Below are 12,863 nucleotides of genomic sequence, written 5' to 3'. Positions count from 1 at the left end.
CCTCCTCCCCCCATTTTTGAATTGCCTTGAGTCACCAAGTCTTCCTGAATTGTCAAAATGGGTCCCTATCTGGAAAAGGTTGGGAACCACTGCTCTAGAAACTGGGGGAAGAATGAATCCCATCTCCAGGATGGGAAGGAAAACTGCTAGCAATTTGTACCTGGGGGAAATGGGAATGCCTGGGCTATATGCTCTCTTTTACCTCTTTACCTGGCTTTTACCCCTGCTGTGCTCCTTGGCTTCTGCTCCCTGGTGACTGCAAGAATTTAGGCTTCTTGTTGCCTACTCAGCAGGCATCAAGGTGACTCTGATGAAGCGGGATGAATGACTAACTGCAGAAAAGCAGTAATAGATATGTAGCCGTGTTAGTCTGGTCTAGCTGAAACAAAAAACAGGACTATGTATTACTTTAAAGACTACCAAGATGGTTCATTAGGTGATGAGCTTTCGTGGGCCAGACCCACTTCCTCAGATGAAATTGTGGAAGAAAATTAGCACAACCATATATACCAAAGGATACAATAAAAAAAAATGAACACATGTGAAAAGGACAAATCAAATTTCAGAACAGAAGAGGGATGGGGGCGGGGGGAGGTAAATGTCTGTGAGCTAATGATATTAGACGTGATAACCATCTTGTTAGTCTTTAAGTAATACATAGTCCTGTTTTTTTTTTCAGCTAGACCAGACTAACACAGCTACATATCTATTACTGTTCTTGAACTTATAACTCAATTGGTTAGGTCCAATAATGGTATCAGCAGAGTGAATATGTGGACAAAGCTGGCAACGGGGTTTGTTGTAAGGGAAAGTTCCAGGGTTGGTGTTAGTGGGGTATGTCCTTTGGTTGTTGGTAAGAATCATCTTGAGGTTAGGTGGTTGACTATAGGGATACGTCTAAACTACATGGCTCTGTCGACGGAGCCATGTAGATTTGTTTGTTTGGCAAAGGGAAATGAAGCTGCGATTTTAAATAATCGTGGCTTCATTTAAATTTAAATGGCTGCCGCACTGAGCCGACAAACAGCTAGTCAGCTGTTTGTCGGCTCAGCGCACTAGTCTGGACTCTAGTCCCCTACCGACATGAAAGCCCTTTATCGACCTCCCCAGTAAACCTCATCCTTCGAGGCATTATTTAAATCACGGCTTCATTTCCCTTTGTTGATCAGCCTAATCTACTTGGCTCCATCGATGGAGCCATGTAGTTTAGACACACCTTAGGAGACTATGGGTCTGTCTCCCAGAGCCTCTCGGAGTTTAGTATCCTAGGGTATGTCTACACTACCCCGCTAGTTCGAACTAGCGGGGTAATGTATGCATACCGCACTTGCTAATGAAGCCCGGGATTTGAATTTCCCGGGCTTCATTAGCATAAGCGGGGAGCCGCCATTTTTAAATCCCCGCTGCTTCGAACCCCGTGTAGCGCGGCTACACGGGGCTCGAACTAGGTAGTTCGGACTAGGGTCCTATTCCGAACTACCGGTACTCCTCGTGAAACGAGGTGTACCGGTAGTTCGGAATAGGCACCCTAGTCCGAACTACCTAGTTCGAGCCCCGTGTAGCCGCGCTACACGGGGTTCGAAGCAGCGGGGATTTAAAAATGGCGGCTCCCCGCTTATGCTAATGAAGCCCGGGAAATTCAAATCCCGGGCTTCATTAGCAAGTGCGGTATGCATACATTACCCTCCTAGTTCGAACTAGGAGGGTAGTGTAGACATACCCCTATTGACTAGGCACTGCTGAGCACCCACATCTGCCTGTTCGCCCCCAATCTAATCTCTTCTTTTGCAGTTCCTGATGTTTGTCATTCCCATTTTCCAGACCTGGGGCATTGGCAGGCCATTCCCAGCATTCTTCACTCCCTCATCCTTCCCAGACCTGGTGTGGTAAGACGGGAGAGGAGTTGAATGAGGGAAAGAAGGAGACAGATGCATTTAGCTCTTTTTGCTCCCTTTTCCCTTAGTCTAAGAATGGTGTCAGCTACTTCCCTTCCTTGTCTACTAACCAAAAAGCCCTCTCTGCTCCTGAGGGCAAGAGTGGAGACCTCAGGATGTTCTCTACAGAGGGTAAGAAAGTAGGAAATGCAGCCAATTAGAAGGAGTTTTCCTTTGGGTATGGTAATCCTGAAATTTTGTGACAGGCCTGGGATTTCTCCCATTATAGCTACCCTGGCTATAAAAATTGTCAATCAAAAAACCCCCAACTAAGTATCCCTTTACTATATTACAGCATTTGAAGCTGGGAACAGTGCAGGGAGTGTTTTCATTCATAGTTAAATGAGTATTCTTTGCATGTGCATAGTTTATCCATGAAGTAAAAGAGCCTTCAGTACATAACACCCTTGTGTTTGAAGAATTGGTAGCAGCAAGACACATAAGGGGAAAAATGCAGGTAAGAAGATTCCTGTTAAAAAATGCTTGTTTAATAAACAGTAGACCTAGTAGTGAGTTGAAAATGGAACAACTTGTCCTATTGCTTAAACAAAGGGGAAAAAGGATGATAAAATAATGGAAAAAAAGAAGATAGGACTTTTTGGCATTTGTATTGGAGACAATTTTGAAATAAATCAGACTGAAATATACATCCATTTAGCATTCATACCTACTTAAGAACCATTTTTAGTTAATTCTCTTGTTTATATTTTAAGCAAGTTTCTGTTCCCTCAGCCTGTCTTTCCATCATACTTGATTCTACAGAGAAGTCATGCTGTCTCTATGGCACCGCTGTTTCTATGGCAACAGACTCGGATGTTATACACAGAATTTTGATTTCTTTGTGGTAAAGAGAAAGCAGGTTTTGAAGGAGAGATCCCCTATTGAAACATAGGTGTTTTAAATGATAGCAAAAGAAATGCCCTCCTTGAGCACATTTATACCAAATCAGAGGCTTGTATACTAGTCCGTTGTGGTCTGAGCGTAAGAGAGAGCTACAAACTCACAAGCTCTAATCATGGCTTTTATACAGCCTTCCTTTGTGGGCAAATTACTTATCCTGTCTCTCTTATTCTTCATCTGTAAAATTGAGGTAATATTTAAATACAGAGGTGACAGTAAGCAGGTGCTCCAGCAAGAGCTGGCTGAGATCCTGCAAAAGCCAGCAGGGTGCTATTTAAAGAGGTGGCAGGGACCAGAGTTGCAATAGGACAGTACCTGGAAAAACATTTTTAAATTACTTTCACCCGTGTTTAAATACCTTCATAAGGATGGAGTTAAAGTCATATATAGAGGAGAATATTTGCAATATTTTCTATATGAATAAGGAATAATATTATGTCTTTCTGAAGTTACTTTTGCCAGCTAACCAACAACAGACAGATTTGTTAGGGATCTCTTCAGGCAAAAAGAGAGGAAATGAGCACTCCACTTCAAGGCAGAGCCTATTCTTTTGAACAACCAATTGGGTGCTAGAATATACATGAATCTGTTTCACTTTATGTTCTTACTTGCCAACACTTCATATTCTCAGAGGTTTCATGAGGACATATTTTTTCAAGCCGCAAAACCTCACTACTTTTACTGTCATTATTGCTAGCTATTTAGAATGGAAATGGTGGAATCTGACCCTCAAGTGGAAATGTTATGTCACCATGAAGAAAGTGATCATATTTTACATATGAGCTTCCTACCTTCGGTGCCTGGATGTGGAGTTTTTACTGCAAAGATCTGATTTAATTAACTTCAGGCAAAACCGCAAAGCATTCTGTATTTTAATGAAAGCCTGATTCCACAGTCCTCTCTCAAAGCTCTGCATAATTTTATTTATGCTCCTTGTCAAGCTTCATATAATCATCAATAATGTTACTACTGTTGTTAAGTTTATTATTATTTGTATTGTATTAGAGCAGTATTTCCCAATCTTTTTTTATAAAGTACCACATTTAAAAAAAAAAAAAAGTACCCCCAGTACCTACAGTTGTCAGACACACCAATTTTTTTTCTAGCATTGCAACACATTTGTTTAAACAACTTAAGCGTAGCTGGGTGAGTGATGACATTTTTGGGTGTAACAAGTACAAAAATAATAAACCACTGTAAAACTTAAAACAAAAATTCAGTTTTCTCCAAATTTCAGTTGTGTTGGTATACCCCCCCAGACTGCTCTCGAGTACCCCTAATGGTACTCGAACCACTGGTTGAGAAATACTGCATTAGAACCTAGGAACCCTGTCATAGCTCTGGACTTCTGGCAATGTCTTTGCTTTGGATCATCAGCTGTTTTATTTTAAATCCTCTGTGATGACATTTTCTTATACAAATATTGCATATGCTTTATTATCGATTTGATAATAGACTACTTACCATAGGCTTGCATTGGCTATATCTTAGCAATTAAAGCATTCCATGGAAGAAACCATATTTTACTGCTGAGATCAGGACTGGTGACAGACTTTGCTGGGCCCTCGACAATGTGAGGAGGGGGATTTGGCTCTGGGCCACCAAGAAGGGGCAGGACCTTGGTCAGAAGGGGTGGTGCTTGGGGTAGCTAACCCTCAGCACCATCTCTGGACTGCACTGTGTGGAGCTCTGGCAGTGATTTAAATAGCTTGGGACTCTGGCCTCTGCTGCCGCCCTGGTAGCAGCAGTTACAGCCTAGAGCCCTTGGTCCTTTTAAATCACTCAGCTCCAACTGTCCCCTTCACCCTACCACCCCACACTTCCCTTTTCAGTGGCCCTTCCTGAAATGCAAAAATAGAATTAGAAAGCCTGTTCTTTTGGAATGTCAGTTATGACTTGTGTGATGCACTTTGATTTTGGTACAGGCAGTCCCCGGGTTACGTACAAGATAGGGACTGTAGGTTTGTTCTTAAGTTGAATCTGTATGTAAGTCGGAACTGGCGTCCAGATTCAGCCGCTGCTGAAACTGACCGCCAGTTCTGACTTACATACAGATTCAATTTAAGAACCCCAAGCTTCCCCAAGTCAGCTGCTGCTGAAACTGATCAGTGGCTGATTCCAGGAAGCCTGGGGCAGAGCAACTCTGCCTCGGGCTTCCTGTAGTCAGCGCTGGTCAGTTTCAGCAGCGGCTGACTTGGGGACGCCTGGGGCAGAGCAGCTGGGGTGCTGCTGGGTTGCTCCAGTAGCACCGCTCCTCGGCGCTACTGGACCAACCCAGCAGCACCCCAGCTGCTCTGCTCCAGGGTCCAAAACAAAAGCCTGGTATGCTGGGGGGGGGGGGCACACTAGCCGCCCCCCCCCCCCCCCAGAAGACCAGGGACACGGGGAGCAGAGCCGCAGCGGCAGCGGGGTGCCGTGCCTCTGAGGCTTTGCTCTGGCAAAGCCTCAGAGGCACGGGACCCCCCCCGCGGCTGCGGCTTCAGTCCCGGTGCCTGTGGTCTGCTGGGGACGGTCCCCAGCAGACCACAGGCACCGGGACTGAAGCGGCAGCAGCGGCGGTTCCCTGCACTTCTGAGGCTTTGCTCTGTTTGCTCTATGTGCTGCTGAAGCGTGTCTGGTGAAGACACTCTAAGTCTCTGCCAATGGGAGAATGCTTTCCCATTAGCTTCCACCTCTTGTGCAAGTGAAATAGTTATGCTATGTCAGTGCATCACATAGCACCAGCATGGACACCACTTAGGTCACCGCAACTTGCATTTTTAGAGGGAAGGTTGTCTTTTTTAAGATCATCTTAAGCAATAGTGTAGATCTGCCTTCAGAGTTACTTGAATTAATTTGATTTTAACAGTTGTTATTTAGAAATATTAAAATCTATAGAGGTAACATTTTATTAATGAATAGAAAGGATTAAGTAGGAATATATTAGGGGAAAACAATAAAACAACTATACTGTTGTGGGCATATTGCCTGACATTGAAGTTTTTGCGATTGACTGTAACTGGCCAATTTGACTACAGTTCATATGTTGATGGAAGTAGGAGTTTTAAATTATTATATTATTTGTCACCAACTATATAAAGTGACAGATGTGTTAAATCGTACCAAGTTGGAATACCATTTGGCAAGCTGAATTAGATTTCTGTTGGGAAGCTGATGCTTTTATTATAAGCCAGCTTGTCACTTGTTACTAGTGCAGCCATTTTAACTTTATACCTTCCAAGTGATACTCCTCTAGAATGACTGTCACACCTTTGCTCCTAGTGTCAGTATCTCATTCAGGCCAACTGAAATTTAACTAAGAAGGATGATGAGCAGTGAGCAAAGATTCCCTATCATCTCTAGGTTGATATGCCTTTACTTTTCTGTGTGGGGAGGAAGGGAAGCTGAAATCCAAGGGATTCATCCCCATGCAGGATATTGTAACCCAGGCCCTGCTGTCCAGGGCTGAAGCCCTTTGACTTTAGGATGTGGGGCTCAGACTTCACTGCCCTGCTATACTTTCTGCAAATTGGCATAGGAATATGCATAACTCAAAGATGCTTTATGCAAAACAGGTCATGTAACATATCATTTTTGAAGTTACTGAAGTTAAAGCTACTGAATCTGTTTAATCTATTTTTATGCCTGTGTCATTCTTTGTATGTGAAGTTAGAAATATGAAGTGTGAATCTGTTTTTACTTCTAAATGTGCTAATGAGGTCCATTAGTTATACCTTAGGGCTAGTTATACTTTAGGGCATGATCTTCCACAAGAGTTCTTGTGCAAAAACTCTTCCAAAAGAGAGCGTCTACACTGGCATGGATGCTCTTGCGCAGAAGCACATCTCTTGTGCAAATGCACATGCTAGTGTAGACGCTCTTTTGCGCAAGAAAGCTCTGATGGCCATTTTAACCATAGGATTTTCTTGTGCAAGAAATTCACGTGGCTGGTTTACACTGGCTTCTTGTGCAAGAATAGCTGCACAAGAGAACGTCAGTGAACATCAGGGGGAAGGGCTACCAGAGCTATATAAGCCTGTGACTCAGCGACCAGGGAGAGCGTGGCCAGGAACAGCTAACAGGAGAGTTTGGAGCAGGAGTTTAGAGGGGGTGTTTAGAGGGCACTAGTGACTTCTGACCTTCTTTAAAACATAACTCTTAGAATAATCTATATTCCAGAGGTTTAAAAAGAATCCCAGTTTATACTTACACTAATTCATTAGAAAAATGGAGACAGAAGCCCAGCAGCAGAGTGTAACATGTATGATTATGGTGAGGAGTCCTGTGGCACCTTATAGACTAACTGAAGTGTAGGAGCATAAGCTTTCGTGGGCAAAGACCCACTTCGTCAGATGCATGTAGTGGAAATTTCCAGAGGCAGATGTAAATATGCAGGCCAGGATCAGGCTGGAGATGACCAGGTGGATCTAATCAAGGAGGATGAGGCCCACGTCTAGCAGCTGATCTGGAGGTGTGAATTCCAAGAGAGCAGAAGCTGCTTTTGTAGTTAGCAAGCCATTCACAGTCTTTGTTTAATCCTGAGTTGATTGTGTCAAACTTGAAGATGAACTGTAGTTCAGCAGTTTCTCTTTGAAGTCTGGTCCTGAAGTTTTTTTGCTGCAGGATGGCTACCTTTAGATCTGCAATTGTGTGTCCAGGAAGATTGAAGTGTTCCCCTACAGGTTTTTGTATGTTGCCATTCCTAATATCAGATTTGTGTCCATTGATTCTTTTACGTAGGGACTGTCCAGTTTGGCCGATGTATATAGCAGTGGGGCATTGTTGGAACATGATGGCATATATTACGTTGGTAGATGTGCAGGAGAATGTACCAGTGACAGTATGGCTGATCTGGTTAGGTCCTGTGATGGTGTTGCTGGTGTATATATGTGGGCAGAGTTGGCACCGAGGTTTGTTGCAAGGATTGGTTCTTGAGTTCAAGTTATTATGGTGCGGTGTGTAGTTGATGGTGATAATATGCTTCAGGTTGGTGGGTTGTCTGTGGGCAAGGACCGGCCTACCTCCCAAGGCCTGTGAAAGGGAGGGATCATTGTCCAGGATGGGTTGTAGATCACTAATGATGCATTGGAGAGGTTTTAGCTGGGGACTGTAGGTGATGGCCAGTGGTGTTCTGTTGGACCTCCCGTGTAGATTGATCCATGCTGAGGTTGATGGTGGGGTGGAAGCTGTTGAAATCATGGTGAAATCCTGGACACCACGGTACAAATAAGTGACGGTCACATCAATACCACCCTATACCGAAAACCTACCGACTGCTACACTTACCTGCATGCCTCCAGCTTCCATCCTGGACATACCACACGATCCATTGTTTACAGCCAAGCACTGAGGTACAACCGCATATGCTCCAAACCCTCAGAGAGAGACCTACACCTACAAGATCTTCAACAAGCATTCTGTAAACTGCAATACCTACATGAGGAAGTGAGGAGACAGATTGACAGAGCCAGATGTGTACCCAGAAGCCTCCTGCTACGGGACAAGCCCAAGAAAGAAACCAACAGAACACCACTGACCATCACCTACTCAAACTGCTGATCCTAGTGGAAGGGAAGTCAATATCTAAAAGCCGTTCCACTTAGCAAAATAGAATAATCACTCAGGTTTTGGTCCCAGAATTTTCCAAAATAGATGGGACATGTGATTTAATAGCAAATCCTATGGGTTTAATGGAATTTACTCTCTTGTATCAGATTTTGTTCTGCAGACTTAACATCTTGGATCAGAACAAGCTCAAACATAGAATTCTGGATCTGGATTTAGATCAGAGTTTTGGGCCTCACTCCCATATTGAAAAAACATATGCTGTTATCTGTATGGGATCCATTTTATTTTACATATGAAGGTATTTCATATGTATAGTGTTAAATCCTCCAGCTGTCCCAGTCTCAGGCACCTTAAAGTATACACTTATTGTTACTAGCAAAGGCACACTAGTAAACTAAATTTAGTGGGGCCAATCTGAATGCCTTTGTCCCAGAAGGTGGTCCATCCTGGAAACTACCGTATCTATCACCGGCGGATTTTTCCAGTCTGAAATAAGCACAGACACGAATGTCAAATTTAAAAGATATATTGAATACAACAGGTAACAACACAAAGAATAACCCCAGAATACAATACTGCATAAATCAACTCCTCACCCCAGAAGTAATAGATGATAGCACAGTATAACTAAACAGGAAAGCACTTTACTCAGTCTGTTCTAAAGTCAGATGACAGCCGAGGCTCAGGACCTTCAACCCGATGGTATAGGCAGCCTCAGGGGAGGAACACTGGGGAGTCCAACTGATGATTCGTTGATGGTATGATGGTGGGTATGTTACACAGGCATCCGATGGTAATCAGTTCTCAGCTCCAAAATAGGGCCTTCGCCACAGTGGTTGGAGTGGAACGGGGTGATAGGCAACTACTCTCGGTCTGGAGCTACAGGTAGCTAAAACCTGCAATGCTGGGCAATTGCCACTGTAGTGAGCTAATGCACCCTGCAGGTAGCAGTGGAATTGAGTCTGGTCTGGTCTGGTCTGGTCTGTTGGGAAGCAGGTCCCAGCCTTCGCCACAGCTCTTCTTCAACAGCAATCCAAACTACTAGCTACCTGAAGATGAGAAGGGAGCAGGAGGAGAGTCTGATCCCTTCAGGGGTCTGAGCTTATAAAGATCCCAAGGCAGGAAACAGCAGGAGTGTCTCTGGTGCACAAGGTGTAGTGTTGGGTGCAAATTAGCATTCCTAATGCAGACTTTAGTGCCATGTGCAGAGCAGCAGTGTTGTGTGCACAGCCATGTGCTGTGTGCAAACGATGGTTTTTGGCAGCAAAAGTCTTTTCGTCCTTTGGGTTCCATTTTGATTTCAGTGTAACACTCAAGATTCCATTTTGATTTTAGTGTCCTTCTGGTTGTAATGTCCTTGATCTTAATATTCTTACAGTCAACATTATTGTATAAGTCTGTTGTCTAGAATTAGGTGCATTGTACACTGAAATATATAATCTGAGTAGACAAACAAGTATCTTCCTTTTATTTAATCTTTTGCTGGGTGGAATGGGTGGAAAGAATTTGTAATGTTTATAAGAAATACCTTATTAACTTTGCTCCTGTTTGTTGGCTGGGTGGTATTTATTTGAGGTATCATTCTATTAGAATTTTACCACTGTAACAGGGCAATTGCACACTATATCATGTGATCTAATCATATAATGATTTTTCCGTAAATATGGAGTGTGAAGAATATTTACTGACACATAAATCAGGCTGCAGGTGCCCAACAGCAATATTTCTATTGCAGCTTTTCTGAGAGGGATAGAAGTGACAGGTGAGGTTATTAATGTCTGTCATCAAATAAATGAGTAGTAGCTGTAGGCTTACCTGTGAGAAGGGAAGTAAGATCAATCAGATAGTTACTCAGGTGATTACCTCTGAACAATGCTTCATGTTGCTTTGCCTTCTGAGGGAATGGAAGCTGTGTTCTTTGTTTATGCAGAAGAGACACCAAGTCTTTACATGTTTTCTCTTGTGAAGCCCAAACACTTACAGAACTTGTTTTATTTTATTGAAATGGTTGGCCTCCATTATTTAGGTCATTCATTATCTGTTTGCTGAGATCATTCCATTTACACTAAAAAGTTTAATAATTATACTTACTGTAACAACTTAGCGATAGTCAATGTTTGATTAGAGAGTGGACTTAATAATTAGATTTAATTTAGACCACTCTGAATATCCAGATCTCAACAATTGTCCATTCAGATTACTTCTTCACCTTATTGTTCTGGGGGTAATCTTCCCCAGTCAATTGCAACTGCATTTCTCCACTACCCACACTTTTATCTCAGAATCTTCACAGATCTTAGTTGATCATACTGTTTTGAAACTTTAAGCCTAGATTGACCTTGTGATGTCATTTTTCTCCCCACTAATCTGAAAAAGGTCTGGTCGCGCTGGAAGGGAGGTTGCTCATTCTTTGCTTTGCAAAAAGAGGGAACAAGAAACTGTGTTAAGCTACTGCTGGGTAGGTGACTTGGGGGGGGGGGGGGCCTTGGATATTTTTGGGATTAAAAAGCAAAGAAGACTACAGGGTAACAGTGGCAGGATGAAACTAAGTATGAAGGGGAGGGGAATCTTTGGGGAAGAAACAGAAGAGAGGTAAAAAATATATGCAGGATGAAGAGGGAAATCAGTTGAGGAAAATGGAGAAATGCTGGGAAAGATGAAAAAACTAATCAACAGTGAGCAGAAATAAATGAAAAGGAAAGAGAAGGAAAAACCAAATATATGCAGCTTTAGGGCTAAGAACAATGCATGTTAATTGCCATTTGCATGTTGCCTCTCAAACTGTGATAATTATATTGGTGCTTATTTGCTTTTGGTGTATATGTACACACGTTTCTCTGCAAAGTACAAATTTCTTATTCCAAGGGACCATTACTCTAAGACTTGATTTGACCACTGTACCAATAGCACTTCAAATATTCATTGTGACAGCAAAATACTATAAAAATCAACTCTCACTTTAATTATTGTGTCCCCCAAGTTCAAACTAGATATTTTTCACAAAAAATAAAAAAAATAAAAAAATCTAACTTCATGGAATTACCACAGCTTTTTTAAGAAAATATCTAATTTTATAAAATTTCTAATATTTTAAATTATACAGTTAAAAGGCTACAAAAATTTATATACATCAATTTTCTATTTCATTCAGGTTTGTTATTGTTAATTCTAACTTGCTCTTTCTAATGTACCAGTACAACAATTCAAGATTTTCACTGCAAACACTACAAAACACTTTTAGGTGGCACTTTAAAACTTAATGGAAACATTTCTGCTCATCACAGTTTTAACAAGCCTTAAATGTTGAGTTTAAACGGACTTAAAAGTATATAAGGGATTTTTTGTTAAAATGCTACATCCCCCTAAACTGTCCCCTTAAAAATACAATATAAAGGAATTTAAATAGATCTAGAATTAATTTTAAATAGCAGTACAAACTGGAATATTTTGTAGTTGCTGAAGATAATAGTTTGTCAGTTACATTAGCATGAGTTTGTTGGACAAGAATTTTAGAGCATTCCTTATTCAGACAGTAGGAGTACTGGTGCACATAGTGGCTGAAGCAGAAAATTGCATGGGAAAGTAATGGAGGTGGGAATTTAGTGAGTTCTTCAGAAGAAAAGATGAAAGTATTGAGACTAGTGGAGCTAGACTCAGTGTTCCCTCTGAACTGTGGGGCAGCACAGTTTCACAGGTGATTAATCAGCCTGCCCAGTCAGATATTCCCTCTAAACTTCAGTGCAGCACAGCTTCACAAGTGATTAATCAGCCCCACCCATTCAGTCTGCTCCATGCAGGGCGTTCTGAGCCTACTGGAGCTGGTGATGTATATGAACAAACAAATGAAGAAATTATCCTGTTCAGAACTAGTAGTGAATTGGTATGATTAGGAGTAATGAAGAATCAATATTGTAGAATGTGCTACATTAGAGTAATGGTACATTGTTCTTTAGTTTAAACTTTTTCTGGTATGATTGTTAATCAGCAGTTAAGTTTCTTTTTTCTTTTAGCTGTATTTTTCTGGTACTCCTCTTTACTCAGTTTAAGATTTGAGATTTTTTAAAAATAAAAATGAATGTATTAGCCAAGAATCTGCTACCCAATTTACTGTTCTTCATTATGAATTTTGCAACTTATTATTTTTAGCCTTCAATTAAGATCCCAGAAGTAAATCCAAATTTCTTATTTGATGTTTTGAGAAGTAAACCCTTGTGTTTGGAAGGTGGTCTGGAGATACATCTGACAAGGTTCTTAACCTGATTGATATAGCAGATTAGTTACCTGGAAAGAAGTAGGCCTGGAGTTGGTTTCGATTACTTTTAGCTTTATTTGAGGAATATGCTGAAGTTGAGACAGCTCAGTATTGTTTAGGTACTCTAATTCAGGAAAATAGCTTGTGCTTCAGTGCTGTCCCGAATTGAGGGTCTCAATTTTTGTTTTTCCTGCGGTCCTACTCTCAGAAGAGATCTCAAACAAAAACAC

The 12,863-nt window shown here is 41.7% G+C and overlaps 1 protein-coding gene and 1 long non-coding RNA gene across 7 annotated transcripts in view; one reads left to right on the top strand and one right to left on the bottom strand.

The window, feature by feature from the left end:
* The window catches only part of LOC112547388 (uncharacterized), a 48,337-nt gene extending 45,643 nt beyond the window's left edge, over positions 1-2,694 (bottom strand). For both annotated transcript variants that reach the window (XR_012903422.1, XR_003091131.2), the window contains exon 1: positions 2,606-2,694. This is a non-coding gene — a long non-coding RNA (uncharacterized LOC112547388). The remainder of the gene's footprint in view (positions 1-2,605) is intronic.
* FMN1 (formin 1) overlaps positions 1-12,863 on the top strand; it is a 382,661-nt gene that overhangs the window by 134,524 nt on the left and 235,274 nt on the right. The gene's annotated exons all lie outside the window — the stretch shown is intronic.

The sequence above is a fragment of the Pelodiscus sinensis genome, chromosome 4, assembly GCF_049634645.1.
Source record: "Pelodiscus sinensis isolate JC-2024 chromosome 4, ASM4963464v1, whole genome shotgun sequence".
NCBI lineage: Eukaryota > Metazoa > Chordata > Testudines > Trionychidae > Pelodiscus > Pelodiscus sinensis.
This window is presented reverse-complemented; position numbering and strand designations above follow the sequence as displayed.